General features: G+C 36.2%; 1 long non-coding RNA gene across 1 annotated transcript; it reads right to left on the bottom strand.

Moving 5' to 3' along the window:
• Positions 1-1,414: 1,414 nt before the first annotated feature.
• On the bottom strand, positions 1,415-2,169 carry LOC118166425. The gene is made up of 3 exons (XR_004750493.1): positions 2,013-2,169; positions 1,592-1,920; positions 1,415-1,561 (listed from the first exon to the last, which is right to left on the bottom strand). It is a non-coding gene; the product is annotated as an uncharacterized LOC118166425 (long non-coding RNA).
• Between the last annotated feature and the right edge of the window lie 21,819 nt (positions 2,170-23,988).

Genomic DNA, 23,988 nt, shown 5'->3' with positions numbered 1-23,988 from the left:
ATAACAGACCTTTTGTCCCAGATTTTAGGTTTGACTGTTTACAGTTAAAAAGAATTTCTAGTCAATAACAGTGGCTGAAAAAGTTCTGCATTAAGGCAGTGTGATTTAACACGTAACACTAGGAATATTTTGAAGGAACTTTAAAAGTCAGGTCGCCACAGAGGACGTAATTCCTAAACAAGGAGCCTTATGGGGAGGAAGTTCTATGGTGCACAGCATCTCCTAAGCCACCGTTGGGATCTCAAGCTGTCATCTCAGCTTGACTGGCTCATAAAGTTGGAAGTATGCATACAAACGTTAAACAACGCACTTTTTAGCCCTAATGTCTAACTTGTTGTGGTTTGCAAAGGAGTTTTTGCACTGGCAGGAATACGGTAGTTTTATGGCAATGCAATGTATTTTTGGAAGTTGTCTTGACCTCATCTGCAACCTCCTCCCTTCATCAAGAGGAGACATTATGAAGTTTGAAGCTACAAATCTCTTATGCAGAATATGAGCCCCACAAAGTCATGGTGGATGTTCATCTTGGAGGGGGTACGTTTCAATCCAAAACTCATCTTTAGGACAGAAGCAAGACATTAAGCTGTTTATGTTATTAGGAACATGAGTTTTTCCACCTAGAACATGATTCAACAGAGCAGTCAACCATTTCTTTAGCTTTGAAGATGCTGAAATGGACCCTGGGTTAAAAAGAACCAGTTCCCAGACTGTCTCTATAAATAGTTGCTTAGGGCTAAAATCTGAGATTCCTTTCTGTTACATGAAGATCCAAAGAGACTCATCCTCCCTTCTCAGTTGAGTTTGGTGCTGCCTAGTCTTAAGTTTTTCAGCACTCAGTCGCGTACCCCAGACTCTCATATTTTGAGAGGGATTGCACTCCCCTTAAGTAATATGGGAATCCCATTTTTCTTTCTCAAGAGTGAATGGTGAAAGGCACTTATAAATCACTGCAGATTGTGGTTGTTGTCAATTGCCATGTGAATTAAGGCCATACAAGTACCTTCTACTGTTTCAGCTTCCCTTTCATTTGTAGTACGGCTACTACTAAGTATTACATATTTGGTGAAATGTCCTAAAAAAAACATTACTTTTTAATTTTAACATTTTTTTTTCCTAAGTCTGCCAGTAGCTGACAAGGTGGAAAGATATGCTTTTCTCTTTCATTCTTGTGAAGTAGAGGCGTGCCAATTTAAACTGTGACTGAGGCTCTGCAATGGTGCAAGTACATCTTACTACTTCAAATTCAGTGATGCTATCTGAATTTCCATTAATTAACTTTCAAGGATTCAACCAATTTAAATCTTTTGGACAACGACAATTATTTGAAAACATTCCTACAGGTTTATTTTATTCATTGACATTTGTTTGCTATCTCCATCTCATTCAAAACAGACAGGATTGGTTTGTTTTCTCTCTTCTCTGGAAATATGCACTAGGAGCCACTGTTAGAATCAGAATCCTGATCTAAGAGTATGATGAAAAATGTTGCACTCCAAGTTGGAAATTGGAGAGGAAAATGTTCATGTATTCATAAGAATTGTACTCAAACAGCTGATTACACCTTTTCTTACACCTTAACAGATGCTTACACCTTTTAACTTTAAACCTGAGAAGCAACAGGTAGTTTCTCTGTTTCCCTCAGGGACAGTGTACTCTTCTGTATCTTGCTTCTATACAAACAGTTCAAAATTTTGAAGTCATGTTGTCAGTCATACAACCAGACAACCTTGCATGGCATTACATGTTCCCCCCCAGACAGATCAAGCCCTGAATGCAAGACCAGACAAGTAAATAATGCCAACACGTAAAACTAAATTGTAAGCACATTACTTTGGGGCTTTTTTATTATTATTATTATTTTTTTTGGCACTTTGTGGGGCTTAACTGTACTTCAGTGAGAAGAATGTCTTCTGGTGTGAACTAAAATTATACTTCTATGCCACAGTGTCTTTTTTTTTTTTGGTGGGGGGGGTGAAGGGGAGGTTGGTGAGGGCATACAATTCCTTGTGGACACCTGAAGGAGTTGCAGAATAATAAAATTTAGGTGAAGGAAAAGTTCCTTCTCTTAATTTTTGTTGTTGTTGTTGTTGTTTTCTTTTCCATACAGTCTTAAAATGAAGGTCCCATTTTCTGGCCTTTGGCAGATTGTAAGCATGCCGGAACACTTTACATAGATATTTGTCTGAAATGCTAATATCATACCTATAGTCTGCTGCAGGCTGAAAAGTAGCCTAAGCCTCAGGTATTGTTTTATGCCTTTGCTTTGGTTCCTACATCCTTGTAAGTCTTCAAAAGGGAAATGAAATTATCCTATGCAGAAGAAACACCATACAGAAGAAACTTCAGTTGTTAGGGCCTGAATTTTCATTGAAACCAAAGGAAGGTATCTTACTGACTTGAAGAAAGGGGCTTTAATCTACCCTGGTTTGTTTACTAATGAAGGAGCGTGAAAAAGACTCATGTCCTTGTATCTGAAGAGGAGGTGAAGGAACAGCTAGTGCAAGGAACACAAAAATCAGTTGCACCAAACTGATATGTGGTTGTAGCTGAGCTTGGAGACTGAAAACATCTTCAAACTTCCAGATCTAGAGGAACACTTTGGCTGACACTGTACCAGTGTCAGTTGCACCCATAACCAAGATGTAAAAATGGTTTAGAGAGTCAGATCGGTAGAATGCAGAGAAACTCCTGTTAAGACTAGGTATGGAGAAGATGAGGCCGGGCCATCAGAGGAACAGAATGATGAAGATGTCACAAAACCAGCACTAACTACCCAAAACCTATACCAGTGGGAGCTACAAGATGTGCAAAAAGATTTGAAGAAGTTAGCATAAACAACAGAAGCCATACACAAAATACTAAACCATTACATACAGGGACTTCTTATTTGCTTTAAAATGGAAGTAGCTCCGCTATTAAAAAGAAACAATGAATCTTCAGAGCATGCTAGGAACAAAGCTTCATCCCTGTGACAGTTGGGTGCTTGGCCCCGTTACAAGGGTTGTCAATCAGAAGAAGTGCCAGTTATGGTGTTTCTTGTGATATGAACACCTTCCAAGTAGTACCTCAACTAAGCCCAGCAACTCATTTTACATAGACCACTGACCAGCCATTAGATGGTACTGAATTTTAGTCACTACCAACCTGAGACAAATATGAACCAGTGACATGCAGGTGAAAAGATGGGGATTACATTACCAGTCCTCTGATCTATCCCATCTTTTGAACATCTAGCTCCATTCTTAGATTTTACAGAGGATCAGCTACTCCAGACACACAAAACCAAACAGCATTCAATGGTAAATCACCATGCATTTCTGTCAGGTGGTGTTCCTTAGCCCCCATCATTGATTTTATTAAATGCAATAATTATCTGAAGAAATTAAGCCCAGTTGCACAATAATGCATTGAAAGAATTCGTTATTTACTGCTATATAAAACTTATTTTGCAGGCAAAATGCTTGTGATAAAGTGAATTTTTAATAACGCAGAATGTTTGCATTAAGTGAAAAGAAAAAAAAAAATAATATATCTTTCAAATCTCCACAGATAAGAGAGGAAAAAGAACTCAAGAATAAGAAGAAAAGATATGATTTCTCAGACTCCTATTATTTTATTTTATTTTTTATTTTTTTCTGGACTGATGACAACAGCATTTCCCTAGTATTTCTCAGATACATAAACATACAGCAATCTCTGAGTTCTTTGAATTTATTTAAGGTACCTTCCTTAATCTTCCTTTAAAGACAGCTCCCTGCTTTAACTATCACCATTTTGCCATTTTCAAGCCTTGTTGCTAGCAAGCAGCTTTACTGCTTTTATTTCTTTACTTTCAAGTGGCTGCCTGTAATCACAATTTCATCTTTATGTACTTTCATTTTTATTACAAAACACAACAAAAAACACGGCTGTTCTTCTACCCATTACTGACAGCAAAATAATCCCGCTGATAGTACTGACAACTGCCCATGGCACTCCCTGTTCTCTTTCTCTGTAGCCCCAGTACCAGCTATCCTGATGAGATACTGATGATCCTCCAACATTTTATACTGTCCAATTGATAAAAGACATTGAATTGAAAGAAACACAGGAAAAAAAAAAAAAAAAAAAAAAAAAAAAAAAAAGGAAAATAAGATATTGCAAAGAATACAGCCACCGAATTAGTAAATTTTAAATGCAGAAATATAGTTCAGGGTAGCATACAAACTTACTACATATTTACATATTTTTCTGCAGGTTAATAGAAATATTGTTTGTAATTCCACACAGCTCTGTTAATCCTGTTAGCAGATATCGTTTGCCTCCATCACTCAAGATGTATTTCTACTATAAAACACTATACCTATGGACTTTGCAAACATTACTAGTCTCACAATATAGTTTATTTTAATATGTCTCTGAGCTGTGTGCAAATTCTTCCATGTTTATACGTTTCACATCCTGTAATCAACTACTTAACTAAGATCTTCATTAACTACTGAGATTATTTCCTGACTGTGTACTATAACAGGATTATAGATATTAAAATAATACAGAGTTGATGATGTATTTATCGTGTATGAAAGTAATAAGGGCTCAGTTTTGCAGAATGTTACTTCTAAGTGTATTATTTATTCCCACAAGTGCTTCAACAAATAAGGTGTATAAGAATTATATGTGTCAATACACATTGACGTAAGGAGTTCTCAGGTTTGCAAAGTTGACTTATAATGTGTGTAAGTGTTTCAAGTATCTGCCTCGGCTCCTCAGGTATCATAGATATTTTTCATCACAAAGGCATCATATATTGGATTGAATTATAATGGACTGCACAGAAAATAGAGCTTCAAAATTAGATTTCAAGGAAAGAGGAAAAGGAGAACAACTAGGGTTAAAATAGATTAAATAGATGTTCTGAGTTGTCATCTTCTTTATAAATACTAGAGGAATTGTTTGAATGGAAAAAGGATTGGTAGGAGGGAGCTTGAGGAGGTATAGCAGGACATTCAGGAGACCACAGGGGCAGAGTAGTACTTGATAATATGGTAGTTCAATGGCCAGGTAAATGAATTGGATAAAAAAAAGGAAAAACACATGACCACATGTAAATCAAATGGAGCTACCACGTTATATATGCGAGATATTCAGAGGGTTGGGAAAAAAGTGTCACATTATTTTTTACTTTTAAACTCTTTACCTCTTTTTTAACTCTTTACACTCTTTAACCACTTTACACTGTTTTGGCAGAAGAAAGCACTTTGCAAACTTTTCATAACATTACATATGGATTTTAAACTGAGAAAGAGATAGACATCTTTCCAGTTTATTTTCAATTTATTGTGTCTGGGAGAAAGCTAAAATAACATTGCAAATCACAAGTCAGAAGTACGGTCTGCAGAACGTATTTGTGAAGAATGATTAACATCTGCAGGCCTTCTTTCTGTCAGTGAATCACCAGGCTGTGACTAATTGTTATTTGTAATTGTCCTATTAATAGTTTATGAAAACACATTTCTGCATCAATGTCATTTGCAAATGTTTCTTTATACTGATGACTTCAGACATGATTGCACTCCTACCGCACATTTATAGGTCGTTGTCTGTTCCCTAGATAGACAATGAAGTAAGGGAGAAAGGAAAAAAATAAAATAAAATAAAGCATTGTCACCAGGTCACGAGGTGCACCTCATCCTGGAGAATCATCGGAAATCAAAATACAGCTAGGAGCTGACACTGTGTATTTCTGAGGACGTTGATTATGGCATTAAAAATGTAGGCAGGAAGAGGCACAAAGCGAGACTGGAAAGTAGAATGAAAAATAATCATAGTTAATGAAAGACCAATAAAAAGGAAGGAAAGTAAGCAAGCAGAGAAATCTTAAAGCAGCAAAAGTCTGCATGGACTGTTACTTGTTCTCAGGAAGGAGCCTGGAAAGCTTTATGAAAAACCATGAGGCTTAAAATATAAGAAGAATAAAGGAGGGAAAGTAAGTGGTTATATCCAAAAAGATGGCACTTTGATGGCCATGAAGGAATGGTCATCCAAATGAAGGAAAACAAAACCAGAAAAACTAATAGGGATAATAGAAAGAGAAAGGGGAGAAGAAAGGAGAAAATAATAAATAAATAAATAAAGGATTTCTTCTTGGGAAAGATCTCCAGACAAATAAACCAGTCATGTCGTCATTTGGGAATATTAATTGAACAAGAGGAAATCAGAATGATACTGTATAGACATTGGATCAAATGACTGGGTTTTGTTCAGTGGGAAGACTGTAAGTTTTAAACTGCTCTATCAGCAACTTTTTACACCGTCATTTGTGGGAAAGGAATTCGCAGGTTGCTTTGCGCTATTTCCCATGTCCTTGAATTAGAGATAATGAGGAAACAAGCTAGAGACAAGTGCACGGAGAAGCTAGACCAATGATAAGTTGTTGTCGGCGCATGCTGTAGTTAGTTTCCTATATATACTCTGTTAGAACATGCAATAAAGGAGGACGCTTATACTCGCATCGAGGTTGCATCGTTACTCCGGGACCGTCTCCCTTTCCGACGGTCATTATTGGTCACAGTGCTAAATATGGGGTGGGCTGTGTTAGTCCATGCTGATCACTCATCAGCTGCAACTGTGTTTAATATGAGATTATTTGGTTGATTTGCATTGGAACCATGTAGAAAGTATAGGGTTTGTGAATATGAAATAATTAGAAAGGGCAGTGCTTCTATTCTGTTTTATGTGCTTAGCACATATAACATTTCACTTAAAACTTCAGAGGCAAAATGTAGCACAATGGAAGTTCATGGAGGTGTTATTTTGAATATTCTCTAGAACTTTAAAGGAAAATACAGGTTAACTGGTATTTATGTGCAAATCAAATTCCACTTTATTCAAACTGCATATCTTATGCATTGAGCATATCTTGAAACAGATCTCACTTACTTCTTTATATTACTTTACCTTTACTTCTTATACTATATTGCAAGTATATACAGTTAGTGTACACACACAAACACATATTTTTTGCTTCTGAGATTTCTGCTTGCCGTATCACTGCAACCTTTGAAATATGTTCTTTATTAACTCTCCTTGTAGCTGCATAGCCTGGAAATAAACATTTAGTCTTATACTAAATTTGAAGTTCTATTTATAGGTGAATTTGGTTTAAGAAAATTTTAGTCTCTTCATAGACTTTAAAATTAACTATTTTTCTCTGACTTAAGTAGACTAATTCTTTTTATGACACTAAAGAGCTAAACTCTGCTTTTGGTTAGATTATATCAAATGTTTTGGGATATTTAGAGATAATTTTATATGTCTTCTCCTGTGTGCTACTTGGTATACAGTAGAGTTTATTAGCATTGGACATGAACATAAAAATGCAACCTAGTTACAGAAAGATAAATGTGAGTTCTATAGTGTGCTCAAGTCAAAGATTTGGGATTTTATGATTGGGCTAAATAGAAAATAATAAGTGGAGGACCCATTTTAATGTGATTATCTACTATTCAGTGGATATCTACTATCTATTCCTAGAATCATAGAATATCCCGAGTTGGAAGGGACCTGTAAGGATCATCAAGTCCAACTCCTATATCAACTCAGCATATGCAAATAAATAAATAAGTGAACAATAGGTCACTATTATTGTAAAGAGGCTAGTAAACAAAAACATCATTAGATGCTTTATTTTACAGCTGTCATTGTAGCAAGCAATAAAATGAGAATGGGATGTCTGGGAATAATTTAAAAATTTGCCAATATAATTCAACTGCATCCTGCAATCAGTGATCTCCAGGTAGCTGGGCAAGTATCCCTACATTTATTTTGCAGATGGCACAAGTGAGATAGTAAGGCAGAAATATCGTGCTCTGTTGCTGCCTGCATTAAATGTGTTTGGAAGAAAAAATAATGACAGCAAATTGTATTTACACTGAGTATAACTGAGAAACCTGGGACAAACTCTTAGGAAAATAGGGAAGGTTTACATGGACAAGCAGTCATACTTGTTGTCTCTGAATGAAGCTTTACGTGAGGTGTATTGGATGAGACATTCAGAGTGGATGATGTCCACTTGGGATGATATCCACAATTTGGGGACTTAGTCCTAAACATTAATCTATTGCAAGTCCCATGTGAGAAACAATGAAAAACTAAGGAAAACTACTAATACGATGCCAAGGGCACTTCATTCAAGTGTTCTAATATCATCTATTGCCACTGTTTTAATGAATCTTTTAACTCTTAAGAGACAATACCCAAGGAAGTCTTTTGTCTGACCTGGACTGACCTGAACCAGCATAAGGTGAGTTCATTAATGTTTAGAACTGTCAGTGAACTTGAACTCTACAGTAAGGCCGTTCTTTGGACCTCCAGGTTTACATTCTACATTCTTTTTAGAGTGATTCTGATGAAGAAACAGCCACTGAAAACTAAGAAATATGCAGCCCCTAGCCTCTCTGAACTTAAACCCTAGGATCTGCAATCTTTGCAGCTACAAGTATATGTATATATGTTTTGGTATTTGACATTTAAATTGTGTTAAACATTTTCCTCAGTGGAATTTTTAACAATTCAAGCAAAGGCTGCATTACATTAATATTTATTATCTTTGCAGTTGCCTTTTCTGTTAGAAGCAGTCTGAGTCTGACCTTCAGGTACCGGTGAGTGCATTCCTCATTAGCCTCTCTTTATACTGATGGAAAGTTAAATGTAGGTCCATGTGTTTTCAAACTCAGCTAAGGTAATTTTTTTTCTAACTGCTTTCCACTTCTGTTCAATAGATGGACATCTATAAATACCACTGGATTATTTTAGACAATACATTTTATCTTGTAAATGGACACATCAGGAAAATTTCTTCCCTATGCACTAATCCTTTTGAATTTTCACATAGCATGTCATTTAAGCAAGACAAAAATACCTATTCAATATTGACCACTCATATTGCAATTTTACCGCAAATTTGTGTTTTTGTAACTATGTGAGGAAATAAATGATGTTTTTATCACAACTGTTGTTTCTTTATTTGCAGATTCACCCTCGCTTCACTGACCACATAGTGCTGCACTGCTGGAAGCCATGAGGGTATTGAATGGGCTTCTCAGTTATAACTTTCTGAAATTACGTGTAGACAAGCTTGTCTTTTAATATCATAGAAGACAGGAAGGATCAGAAAGATAATTATAAAAATTCAAGGTACAAATAGCCAGCAGGACACTGCAAAAACAACACATTCAAAGAACAAGAACCAAAAAATAACCTTATTCTCCCCTTCAAGGTACAAGCCTAGCACATTCTCCTGAGAAGACTATCAAGAAGCTTCAGGCTTCAAAAGAAGAAACTGAAAAGCATTAATTAGATAAACAGATACTCTGCTCTCCTGAAACAATACTGAGAGTATTATGTCCTGAAAGAGTGTAAACTGAAATTCACTCATAAGTCTCCCAAATTTCACACAAAAGTATCTTGGAAAGCTGTTCCCCACCCTCATTCGCATCTTGCCTTTCTTCCTGTATAAACAAAAGAATAAACTGCTTCTCAACCCATTTCAGCCATCCATATCTCTCACATTAAGTGAGAAACCTGTCTTTTTCAATTAATGATACATCATATTATTATTTGGGAGACCTGCTGTGTAGGCACCAGCTTTGCTCCTCTGCACATGTGCTGGAAGCTCACATGAGCTCCCATCTGCCATTTTGCTAGAGGGCTTATCCTATAGAGCACGCCACAGGCAGATGCATTTCCCAGCTCGGACAAATTCCAAGTGCAAACAGCTACCCCAAACCACCTGAAAACCCAGCATCTCAGAGGAACAGTTAGAACAGAAGAATGACTTTGGAAATAGCAACATAATCCTAACAGTTAGAGCAGAAGAATTACTTTGGCAATAGCAACATAATCCTAACATGTATGTAGGTTGGAAGGGGATAATTATCTCCTAATAGCAGCATTCCCTAGAGCAAAACTCTGCCAGTTTTACTTTCAAAAAAAACCAACACTTCTGAGATACTGAGTATCTTTCCAGCACACACCTTACATTTTTGGAAGTCATGGACTTCTAGTTCCTAACCAAGAAGTCAGACAGAAACGTATGTGTTATAAATTTGCACAAAGAGACTTTGATGGCTCTCTTCAGAACAAAAATCACCACCAGGGCCAGTTCCCAAAAGACTGGGCCTTGCACTTTCAAAGATCTAACCCTATAAGAAGACCCACAACTGTAGTTAGCTAGCTAGGGATCCCTGGTAAGAGTGCTGAATTTTTCACGGCTAGTAAGCCTTCACACAACAACAATCATGAATAGCATTTCATTTCATGGTAAGTTATCACGTTAGCTAAGAGTCTCCATTAGACAGAACTTTGAACCTTCAGTAATGTGACTTATCTATAGATGAAGACACTAGTTCTTTAGGACCCTTTAAATACCACACCTTGTAATATATTTTTGGGTTTTAAATTCAACCACAGCCTAGGTTCTGCATATCAGAAAAACTACCTAAATCTACATGAGGCACACTATGACCAAAAGCATAGTTCTTAAAGCTCAGAATGACATTTTCACCAAAGCAAAAGTTATCCAGGAAAAAAAAAAAAAAAAAAAAAAAAAAAAAAAAAAAAAAAAAAAAAAAAGTGAGTGAGAGAGAGAGAACCTACCTGGTTTGTCTTATTTGCTAGATGAAAAAGCTCATCTTATTTGCAAGCTGAGTATGAGGCAGCAGTGTGCCCTGGCAGCCAGGAGGGCCAACTCCACCCTGGGGTGCATCCAGCACGGCATCGCTAGTCGGTCGAGGGAAGGGATCGTCCTGCTCTACTCTGCGCTGGTGCAGCCTCACCTTGAGTACTGTGTGCAGGTCTGGGCACCACAGTACAAAAAGGATATCAGAAAGAGGTTCTTTACCGAGAGGGTTGTTGCACACTGGAACAGGCTCCCCAGGGATGTAGTCACAGCACCAAGCCTGTCAGAGTTCAAGAAGCATTTGGACTGTACTCTTAGTCATATGGTCTGAATTTTGGGTAGACCTGTGTGGTGCCAGGAGTTGGACTCGATGATCTTTATGAGTCCCTTCCAATTTGAGATATTCTATGATTCTATGGTCCAAAACTAAAACTTTGAAAAAAAAATTGTACAGGAATGAAAAAGCATTATAAAGCTCACAAGTTTCTGATTCAAAAGCTGTCTGGTTATGCATCTTGAAGTTGTTTTCTCTAATACGCACATGCAGAACTGTAATTAAAAAAAAAAAATCACACTATTTAATTCACTAGAGAAATAATAAGAGTGGTGCATGCAGTATTAGAGTTCTAATTTAATGCCCTACAAGAAGGTCTCTGATACAATGGTAATACAGGATGTTTCTGAAATTGTTTCATCTGGCATTCCAGCTGTGCCGCATTTTCACAAAAAATACTGAGAGCCTTTATTTCCCCCATCCAGAACAAGCTTAATGATATCCAGGTTGCACATCTATAAAATGACTAAATGCTACTTCTAAAATACACTGGATTACAAAACAGTCTTTGATATCACTGCATATCATGAAAAGTTTTAGACAATACCATATCATCACTTAAAGAACAGCAGGACCCTCTACAGCAAGTACCATGAAAGAATTACACTACAGGAATGAAGATGATTTTGCCTCATTGACAAAAGAAAATACTTTTGTCTCATTCAAAGATTCACTTTTTTAAAAATGACAGGAGAGGAGACTGGGATCTTTTCTAAACTCACATGGAAGCTATACACTGTAGGTAGGAGCCTCACTACAGTTCATTGCAGATGTCCTTTTGATTGTACATAATCTTCCCAACAAGTCAGCATCTCTTACCCTACATCTATTGGTGATAGTAGGGCTGTACTTGGTCTGAGCACTGTTTTAGTTTCCCTTGGAACTTCAAAATCATCAGAGTGGAAATATTCTTTTCACAACTGATTGTAATCTGTTTGCAAGATAAGAATGCAAAGAAGGCAAGATTAAAATTTTTGCATCCTGGTAAGTGTCCAGACAATTTTTCATTTCATACAAGAGTTGAGTTCTTTCATAAACCAAAGTTGGAAACAGATTTTGATTAACAAGGAAGCTGAGAAGAGATGGAGACCTTCACTATTTATTACAAGAGGAAGGCAATCTCCTTTCACCTGTAACAACCCTGATACTGTAGGATCTCAGGAAACGCTTGGATTAAAGTTAGCAGGAGGAAGACTGACACCATAATTCCTGAATAAACACAAGTAATCAATGAAAGAACGACGACGCACACTGCACAATTCATTTCCCAGCAGCATTCCCAGATAAGTTAATTCTGCTGTGGTGCAGTTAAATCATACTGTCTAAATCTTGCCTTTCTTCCTACATAAACAAAGAAATGAACAAGCTGTTATTAAATAGGAAAAGCAATTAAAGTCATAAGGCTTTTAAATGATGTGGTTACATTCCAGGAAATGCTCACTGTGCATATTAAGGACAACATTAAAAAAATTCTTAACTAGTGAAAACGTGGTGCTTTAAGGCAACATCCTACCACAGGAATCTGCCTGAAGAACAACCTGGAGTTGTAGTAAATGTTCCAGTTTGAAAAAGAAATACCTTTCATTCCTATAAATTTCAGCAGAGACTTTTGTCAGCCCATACTTAATCTCAAAATGCTTACATTCATGAAAAAATATGCTAGCATTCAAGAGACCTCAGACTCTTAGATTGGGCATAAATAAACATTATTTTAGTGTAAATAGGATGTAAAAAGTATAAATGAACATATTCTTTGGGACAGCACTTGGCTTGCTAAACAATTTGCAAATCACTGAACTTTTTCATGCAGTAATTGCTGACCATAGCTGATAATTAACACTATAGTAAAAAGATAGGAAGTGAATCCTCACTAATGTTTTCTTATAAGCCCATAAAATTATTTTGCCCTTTATAGCAACAAGCTATATTAGGAATCCATTTCTGTACTGATACTTTTTTTTAGAAACTTGCACTGTTTTTCCAACCAATGCCAAACTATTAATGTTTTAATTCACTGAACAGATTAAAGTAACAGCACAAACAAACAAACAACAGAAATAGCTTTCTCATCAGTAATTATGAACAGTCCAAATTTTTCATGTGTTAATTTGGTAATAAATGAATTCTTTTAAAACCTGTATTTTGCACACTACATTAAAAAAAGACATGAAATTCATTGTTGTACCTGCAATAAAGTTCACACCACTTTACTGCAAACATTCACTGCAAACTGAAACGCTCACCACAAAAGCATTTTGCAGTTCCATTGGAGAAACAAGCTTTCTGCTATCAACCTCTCTCATGACTGTGCTACAAAACTATTACTCTAATGCATGCAAAAACTATTAATGTGTGCATAAAAAAAAAAAAAAAAAAAAAAAAAAAAAAAACTAAGGCTATAAGGCTATATTCTCAAAGTTACAGTATTAGAAAATGTTTAGTCACACAGGGCTAAATGACAGTGATGGACATCCTCCCATAGTGCTGTAAAAGATCCCAAAAAGTCATTGCTCAGAGCATTAATATATGGTTAATGTTAGCATACCTCAATATATGAGCCAGGCATAGACCCCTTAGTTCAGGACAATATCCCTGCTCATGAGTAAATCAAGCCTAGTAAGAACTTTTTCTCCCAGGACAGTCAGTGAGCTTAAGCAAGTTACTGTTACTACCAAGCAAGCAAAGTGTTACTATCAGTTAGGCACACAAAAATGATCATAAATAAATTACTTGAAAACAACCATTTCAGTTTATATGTAAGCTGTATCAAAGCCTAGTACATGCAGAACAAAAGAGTGAAATATGTTTTCAGGTCAGTCACTCCTGCAGCGTTTTATATAAGAGTTATTTTCATGGAAGAGCAGCTGATGTCTGCACAGCTCTCTCACTCACAATATTGAAACAGTCCCAGTAAAAAAGAATAATTGCCTCTTGTACACAAATGGTTCTCTGTATGCTTATACTGACTTTCAGAGCTCTGGAACAAGCCTACTTGAAGTATTATTAAAAGAAAAAAGAAAAAAAAGGAAAACATCATATTATAAATTTTAATAGGCAAAATTAATAGATTCAGGGTGCATAGAATAATACAACTCACAAGCATCATCATGTCAACATTTTACAATTTTTACTGAACAGCCAGTACGTGAAGTACAGTATGACAGTCAATTTAAGGGCTGAGTGAGCTGCAGAGATATGGATCTACAACTCATCAGGATGTGTTTTAAACATAACCTTCCTCTTTCGCTCATTAGTACCTTAATTTTTTGTTTGTATTTCACTTTTACAGTTTTTAAACATCAGTGATAACAATCAGGTAGCATCTCTTTTTTGATGACAATGATGCAAAGTTTTAAAATAATTGTGGGCTACCAGGAGGGCAGTAAAAAAAATTATTAGCATTTTTATTTGATTTTAACAATTAGGTTCTGTGCATATTTGAAAGAATGAAGTTGAGCAGTTGAACAAAATGCCTATTGTAACTCCAGGCAACAGAAATAAAGCTGCCTGTGGGAAGGAATTTATTACACTTGTCTCCCTCCAGACCCACACTGAACTCAGAATTACACAGCATGTATCCCCATCTCTAGAAGATCATGATTTGCCTTTCAGTCAGATGCTTCCTGCTGCTGCTGAAACTTAAGCTGTGTTCCCTGAAAAGGTTCAACTTGAGAATTATTACAGTGCCATGGTTACAAGGTAAAATGTATGGTAGGCTCAGGGAGTCACCAAAGGAAGCTGGCCTAAGAAGAAAAATGACCTTTCTGTTTGGAATTTCTTTTATATATAATATATAAATATATATAAAGTTGTATTTTTTTCCACTTACACATTTTACATATCTGTAAAGTTTAAGCGAGTATCTCATAAACATCATAGTAGTGACCTGATTGACCTGCAGTGCACCGAGTATGGTTCAACAGCTTGTAACATGTCAGCGTTATCTACCAAGCATGTTTTTCAGATCTCACTTCACTGGCAAAGCAACTCTCTCTCTCAATCTTTTTCAAGATGGAGAACTTGTGTTTTTCTGAAGACAAACGATGCACATTTGAACACCTGACAGAAAACATACATTAATTACAGTCCCTGTAACTGCATGCTGTTAGCAGCAACTTGTAACAATGTCAGTGCCTCTGATGTAACAGAAGAACTCACAGCTCTTTTAAAACCTAGAACTGTGAACTGATCTCTAACCAAGATTTTCTTCAAATTTTCTTCAAAGATTTTCTTCAGAAGGGTAGCGAGGTATTTCTTGAAAAGAAAATAGAAAGCAATGTCTACTTTTGTAATCAGGTGGCTGAAAGAACCAGTTTCTGAGGGATCCTGAAAACTCTCCTCTCCTGTAGTATATGATAATGTATGTGCTGTACATGACATGATCTAGCCCACAGTTTCCTTTATGTCATGACTACCTAAGCAGGGACAGATTTAAGAAGTGTGATGACACAACCATCAGCCCAAACACCACTGAATGGCACAGGTGCAGTATCAGAATTTCTATCACCCTGAAGCTTAGAGTCACAGCTATGGAAAGGAATACTCAGAACAGCAAGCCATGTCCTCAGCAATAAGAATGTATATGATTGAGTATCCAGAAGAGCATACAGACAGTTTTTTGCCCAATGCCTAGGAATGTAGCCATCAGAAAACTAAGAGGAAAAATAAGAAGGAATGATATTTTATGAGGGAACAATCTAAGCATGATCTCTCTCATGACTGGGAGTCTACAATTTGATACAGAAATCCACATGATTTCTGTGGGCTATCTCACTCAGGAATTATCTTTTCCATTTGGTATAGTAACACATACGTATTTTTTCTTGTATTTGTATACATACGGTTATAGAAAACATCTATAATATTTAACACAGCTTCCATTCAGTCTTCAGGTATGGATTCTGTCCAGGGCAGAGAGAGAAATGCTTTGCTAAAATTATTGTATTCTCTCTAAATGATGTTCGCAGACACTCCTGTGCACGTTAGGCATTTTAACTTATTCTTCTCCTCCATATCTCAAATTCCTTATGTCGTTTACCAGAATGGTTAGGCATATCAATCCTTTACTGTTTTTCTCAACCATGCTTGACTACATTTTCTGTTCTCTCTTTTTACATTCTCCTGCTTTTTTATTTAAAATATGAAATAACTAGTACAAAAGATTAATGCAAAATATGAGCCAAGGCAAAATGCAGTATAGTGGTTTTTAGTCCTAATGCAAGACTCTTCACTAAAGATGGCTATTTTTCTCATTGCAGTCTGCCAGAATTTGTAGGTATAAGATATGGCTATTCCCAAAGGAAAAGTTTTTTTTCATTTTCTGGTATGTTTTCTCATATTTAGAGAAGAATGATTATAAGAAAAACGGAACAGACTTTAACATTCAAGTGCAACCAGCTGATTACTTGATTTAGAAAGGAGCCCAATGACGTTATGCTGTATGAAATTCTATGAATTTTAAGGATTTCAAAAGGGCAAAGAAATAAACTCTGAAATGTCTCCCATAAAGTGCTTCTGTTCAATGGAAATTTGAAAATCTTGTGTCCTAACTGGAAATACAGGCATTTTCTCCCCAGTTGATAAACAAAACAATGGTGGCAAAATTTTCAGAGACAAATTCTATAAATTGGTTTGGAGATTCTATTATTGCTGTGTCTTCTAATATACAAGAATACTTGAAAAACTATCAGAAGCTCATTATAGCTAAACAGTTTTATACACATTTGTATATTGTTTTTCACAGCCATCTTTCCAGTGAAGAATTATAGGGCAATAGGGACCGCTTAGGCATATCCTATAAGGCCTCTTCAAAACAGAGGTCAGTATGCAACCTGTACTTCAGCATAAAGCACCAAATCTCTCTCTAAAATGTCTTTCATTAACATGCATAATAGAAAAAATAAGGTAAGCCAGTGTCACAGGCAAAAATCTAAACAGAGTTATCATTGCAAATACAGAGTAACCTTTGTCATGATTATAGGTATTGAGCAGAAGATCCATGGAGGAGAAAAAATGGTCCTGAAAGGTCATGGTCAGCCAAAGTAGAAGTCTGAGAATATGAAAATACCTTTCTTAGAAAACAGTTTAGAGAAATTTTAGTCAGAAAGATGTGATGAACACATTCATGAGTGCTGAGTTTCCACCAACTGGTATGCCCAGATATCAGAAAACTTCTGCAAAGGCAAGACGCTGGATAAATACCAAGAATGATCAGCTCAGCATATTCCATACACCAGAGGAGGATCATCCTGCATCCTCTAGAGATGAACTGTCTTTCAGATAATGTCTGGCTGGTGAAGCCAAGTACATTTCAGCTACTAGCACTTTTATGGCAAGAGCATTTCTTCTATACTCAGGACAAGGCTGCTATCAAGTAGGCCAACCCAGTGTTTGACCCCTGTCCACAGCTCCGTCGATTCTCTTTGCACTTTAGGTAATCATGGCACTTCTACACCTATAAGAAAGCAAAAGGACACACACACAGTTACAGAAGAGGAATGTGCATTCCTCAGTATGAAAAAGAAGGCAACGGAAATATGAAGTAAACAAAACAGATGATTAGTTTCTGTATTAGGCACATCATATTATGTTTTATATACAGCATTTCTTACCTCCCCAAAAATCCAGAAAGCAGCCATATAGCAAATGTGATTTTAAAAAGATAGATTAGTGTGTCATCATTCTAGATACTTAAAAATTCTCACAAGTATGAAAGTATTTTGGGTGATGAGTTAAAGCATCTTAACACATCAGTTAAACGACTCATTCTTCATTCTCTCAGATTGTACTTTAAAGTAACTGAATTTTTTAAAGCACTTGTTCATGTTGTTCATGTACAACTTTTATGATACTGCAGTATTTCTACAATGTTGCAGTACTTCTCTGAGTGACATATATTGTACATGGATGGAATTTAAGCAAAGATGCAAAAATCAAAATTTAAGATGGAATTTAAGCAAATGGAAAGATCTGTTCTTTACATGTCATGTGTAGCTGGTGCCTCACCTGCCTTTCTGAAAAAAGGAAGACTAAAATAACACGCTACAATTCATTTTATTCATAATAAGAACTGCATAGAAGAAATCATTATGTCCCAAGTGATTACAAAAGCCCATTTAATGAAATGCATATTTTTGAAGACTCAGAGGTGGTGTAATGTTTGTGCTATTATTTAAGAACCATTAAGTATGATTGCAACAGTAGCTCTATTAAAAATTTTATACTCTTCTCAGTTTATTTTCTACATCAACTTTTGCTTTTTTATAATATTGTCTTAATAATTCAGCATCTATGCAATGACACACTTCAACAGATTGAAGTTAGAATAACATTTTCCTAAGGGTGTTAAAAAAAAAAAAAGAGATAGAGAGAGAGAAAAGAGGAGAAAAAAAAAAAAAAAAGGGGAATTAAAAAGGGAAGAAAAAGAAGAAAGAAAGAGTAAGTTTCTGGCAAAAAAGCCTACTTCATCTGCATGAATTATAAGCTATTTAAAATATTTTGCTGTCTCTAGGTCTCTCTAACCTTGCAAGGTAATCTTCAAATGGTTCAGAAGCAAATTTGCATAAATGTAATAAAAGTTTCAAATCTTGGATTTGCACTTCCCAAAGTACTTTCTTGCCACTCACTTTTGGTTCTAATGAAAATAAGCAACGAATCCTTTGCTCAAGATATTTGAAGGGACAGCATCTCAATACAGTTCTTTAGATGAAAATACTCATTAGCTAAGTGAAGTCACAACATAAAGGTGACTTAAAGGCAACAAAATGCAATGGTAAACTTGACTGGCTTATAGGAAGCATCCCGCAGGTGGAACCTCTCCAAGACAGCTGCTGACTATGAATTTGGAGCTAACCATATTGCAGGAGTAACATGCTGCTCCTTGGAACTGGAGACAGCTGATGCGAGTGCACTTTTCACACCAAGCAAATGTATGGCTGTCAGAGGTACAGAAATTACTTTAAGAGCTAGAAGCGTCCTGGGACATATTTTGGATCAATTAATCATTTTGAGAAATTCTCTAAATCATATCACATTACCAATATTTCAAGCTGGTTGTAAAGTTTACAGCTAGATTCTTGAACTCTGATGTCTTTCTTAAATCTGTCCCATAGAAATGACCTTCAATAACAATCAGGATCAATCAGCTTGAGATTTTCCAGTTGTGTCAATTAATTAAACCATTTTCTGTTCAAAATCAAATCCATTTCAGACTATGCTGTGTCATGACATGAGGCATAAAAAATATCTAGGTAGTTATCCCCATATTAATGTCTACACCATTTCTGATATCAAGAGGTATTGAACAGAATATATTTCCCACTGTGAAGGAATGCATTTCTATACATATCTAAATGCACTCATTTGACCTATCTCCCTGTTATGACAGTAAATATTTCAGTTGTACCTAGGACAGAATAGTAAAAATAGGCTAACTTTTGCTGAAAAAGGAATTATGGCAAAAAAACACATACATGATTAGGTAAATAAACATTGATTTAAGGCAGTGCAGTGCAGTACTACGAGTAATGAGTACCTTTGGGACAGCTACCACACAGCACTATAATCTGCAAAGATTGTTTCTAGATGGTAAAATGTTCTTGACTCATATAATGAGCTTGATTCATGTTATGTGTTAAGTTCCTAAATACTGATAATTATAGCATCCATCTCAGAAGATAATCCATATTAATGACACAACAAACATTAATGCTCCAGACCCAAGAAAAAAGAGAGACATTTCTGTTAAGATACTTAGCATTACTTAATAATCCTCTCAGGAGAATACTCCAGTCACTTCATCCTTGCAAATCCAAAAGGTTATTTAAGGTTTCTTTCTGTCATTTTAAAACATGTCCATTGTGGATACCTGCTCTAGCACAGCATTCAGTGTATTTTTTAGGTGAAGGTAAGAAAGGTAAGAAAGATTAAATATCTAGCTTTTTTTAAAATAATGTTTTCATTATAACCCCACCAAAGAAGCAGGTAAGCGGGAGAGGACATCAAGTTTCCAAACACAGAATGGATCCTCTTGATGAATCCATGCTCACTGTTTCTGATCATCTTCTTTTCTTCCAAATGCTTAGAGATGGCATCAAGGATGAGATGCTCCATCACCTTTCCAGGGATAGAGGTGAGGCTGACTGGCCTGTATTTTCCTGCGTCTTCCTTCTTGACCTTCTTGAAGAATGGAGTCATGCTGGATTCCTTTCAGTCCTCACTCAGGCACCTCTCCTGTTCTCCAAGACCTTTCAAAGATGACAGAGAGAGGCTTGGCAATAATGCTCGCTGGTTCCCTCAGTGCCCTCAGGTGCATTCCATAGGGCCCATAGATTTTTGGTTGTTTAGCTTGCTTGAACAACATCTAACCCAATCCTCTTTAACCAGGGAAAAGTCTTTCTCTCTCCAGGTTTTCTCTCATTTCCAGGCTAAGAAGAGTTCTTACTTTTTTTTTAAAAAAAAAAAAAAAAAAAAAAGTGCTTAGAAGTTTCTCTTTTTCTTCCAACAACACTAATCAGTCTAATAAAAGGGGCCTATAAATCTTTCTCTGCCTATGTCCTCAGACATAGGCAACTACATCTACTATAAAAATACCAGATGAGGAATGAAAGAAAAACAAAGGCCAAAGATTTCTTTTCCAGTTTTCTGAAACTAGTCCTTTCTCCTTATTTTGACTGATTTAAAACTATTAAACAATTTTCACTCAGCACTTTTTCTCAAAAGTAATAGGAAGTACTTTTGGCTTCCTAACCTGATTTCCCAGCTCTAATACATGGTGAAGAACATTACTGGAGTCACAAAGAGATGACTGCTCAGAATGCTCCCGTAGATCCCCCCACTTTCAATCCAAATTGCTTATTTTGTTAAAGTGAAGAGCCCTTAGAGTAATTCCATGTTAATGGCTGTGTCTGACAATGTTCTGCTGTTATGCTAATGCCGAAAGGAAAGAACCTGCTACCATCTTTATTGAAGATTCTAAACTTTTCTATTTCCTACAATGAATATTAGAAAACTCTCTTCTAATTCCCTTTTTTATTCCTTCTTCTCCTCTCAGCCTCCCTTTGTCTAATCTTATTTTTTTCTTATTTCTTTTCCTCTCGATCCATTTTAACTAACCTGCTCTCTCATCACCTGCCTTATGCCGCTTTTTGTTTATTTTTCATTTCTAGCAATTTATCTTCCTTCCTTCCAGCCCTCACTTCAAGGAGATAAGATATGTGTGAATACATAAAGTGAAATTCTGGTTTCATTGAAGTTGATAACACAGCTCCCACTGACATCAACACAGCCAGCATTTTAGCACTGACATTTGACATGAAACCTTCAAATAGTTTTCCCACTTGTTTGTGATAAATGCACATGGATTTCTGATAAAAATAAGCTCAGGAAAATTTAACTCACGCAGTATTCAGGAAGGCAAAAATGGTCTCATATACACACATTATATGTAGATGTAGGAATCACGAGGTCCATATCTGAATGCATTAGCTTTTAGGAATAACATACCTCAACTTTTTTTCAGTTGCAAGTTCTTTTGTCCTTCTCTGGGACCACCTCTCTCACTTGCTCTCCCCTTCCCTGTGTCCAGTCAGGTAACAGCAAACCATCCCTAATTCCTTTTTTTTTTTTTTTTTTTCCCCAGAATGGACAAGAAAGATGAAGCTGTTATTAGTGCAGTATAAGCATTTACTCCTTTGCTCTGAAGGAGTTGAGATGCTGTCACCTCTAAAATCAATTAATTGTCTTCTGGCTAATAAAAACATCTGCAGTCCATTATCAGATCCACCCCTTACTCCCTCACCCTGAAGGAGAACTGCTGCCATAAAAGTCAGTATAACTTAATCCCATTCCATTTGTCTTGTGTTTTGTTGTTGTTGTTTTGTTTGTTTTTCTTTAATACTTATGCACTTAACTTATAAAGTAACAAGAGTAAATTAATATAAAACATATTTTAACCACTATTAAATGTGCCCATTTAAAATTTCCTGAATGAGCCCTGAAGATTTAAATGGTGGATATTTTAGGATTTCTATGAATGAAGTCAATTTTTAAGAAAGAAAATTCCTGTCTGTGGTGGCATCATTGGGCTAACTGCTTTAGGATGCTTGTGATATTTGGATGGCATACAATCTTATACATTAAGGGTCAAATTGTTAGTGCATTTATGTTAAAAACTATTCTACCAATAAGTCTCCCTGTCAACGTATATCTCCTCTACGGATCAGATGTCTGCTGTCTCTCCCGACAACAACAAGGGTCATTTTATCTTAAGGCCTGTCTGGGCAAACCAGTTAGAATACACTTGACTTCAGAGACTTCAGTTCTAAATGATGGTAAAATACCAAATTCTGAATTAAGATAACACAGGCTAAAATGGAATCATATAAAGAGCAACATTTTTCAGAATGGCAAATTAAGGTTGGTCCAGCTTTTTCAAGAGCTCCACATATGTGGATGATTTACAGGGCTGATCCTTCTGTCTGAATATGAGTCTTCTACGGCACAGATGAACCTTTTCTTTCAGGAGATTTTGTTGTTGTTGTTGTTCATGCTAATAAAAATGAGAGTGCATTTAAAAATCCTGTGCAATTACTATCCCTTTACTCATACAAATCACATTTCCCAGAGAGTTAGCCCAATCAGCCCATCAGATAGGCTGGAAGAAACTTAAACCTCGGCAATAGGAGAGTCTTTGGGAATGACATGAAGTGTGGTGAACAGGCAGTTGTGGCATGGTTTCCAAGCTGCTGAAGGGGGCATTATACAGAAATGTTATAGCTCCAGAGACATTTGAAAACTATTTTCCCTCTGTCTATAACACTACCACCCCTGCTACTGCCCTAGGTATTTTTTGTTGTTATTTCTTCACTGTTTCACCATTAACTATCACTTATTTATCATTGTAGTCACTAAAGGCCTTTGGTTAGAAGTGTTTAGACTCTAATGTGAACTGTATTTACATTAATCACATTCATTAAAATTTAAATCAAGATGAACTACTCTCATTTTTTGAGTTACTTTGGATCCCTGCTGGTGAAACAGGGCTGTACTTGGAATTTTGGTTTTCAATGTTAAGAACAGAATTCTTTTCCCTTCTCTGTCATTCTGTTACCTTTTTGCTGGCACTAATACCCTGGCATAGATAGCATGAAGCATTTTGTCCTCCCAGATTGTTACTGTATTCAAACAGCTGTTACTCATGCACTAAAAATAAGGTGGATGATAGAAAAAGATTTTGTGAAGCCATATATCAGGACGAAAGTTTTACAGCTTTAGTGTTGCTTACAAATCAATTCCTCAGCGCTGGGCTACCATTAGTAGCTTTTAAGATTGCCTAGAGCTGTGTCATTCACTGCTGTTTTGACACATTAATGCATTAAATGGTATGTGCATGCTGACATAACTTCTCTGAAGTACTATTACAGTAATTACTAGGAGTCTTCAATATGACATGCAAAGTTAAGGAAGGTGACAAAAGAGTGTGTAGATACTCCGACACTCTTAAAACATTCATTCAACATTGACAGTGCATAATTAAGAAACTACAAAACATTGAGACAAGGATTGTCTGCTATGTCTGCCATGTATACTGTCAAAGAAAACAAGCATGAATGAGAAAGAAATTATGTGAAAATGAAGGCTGATACTATCAAACAATTCTGCTTAAGTAAGAAGAAGCTAAGAGAATCAGGGTAAAAGTACTAGGTTTGCTCAGTTCAGTCCTTTTACACAAGAAAAAACGTTACAATTTCATTAATGTTTAGCGAAAAGGATGCACGTTTTCAAAGCTATTTAGGAGGCAGCAGATGGTAGTAATAAATCCTGAGCCTGTGTTTAGAACCTTTGAAGCTCAGGAAAAAATGCATTTTGGGATTTCTTAAATTATCACAGATGTCTCCTAAAGTAAATTAGTGAGAACACAGAATGTTATCTGGAAATCAGATCTTTGCAAATCATTGTACTTTATTTTTTTTCTCAATCAGGTTTATTCTTCCTCAGA

The sequence above is a fragment of the Oxyura jamaicensis genome, chromosome 4 (genome assembly GCF_011077185.1).
Source record: "Oxyura jamaicensis isolate SHBP4307 breed ruddy duck chromosome 4, BPBGC_Ojam_1.0, whole genome shotgun sequence".
Lineage (NCBI taxonomy): Eukaryota > Metazoa > Chordata > Aves > Anseriformes > Anatidae > Oxyura > Oxyura jamaicensis.
Note: the sequence above shows the minus strand (reverse complement) of the source record. Positions and strands in the feature narration are given on the sequence as shown.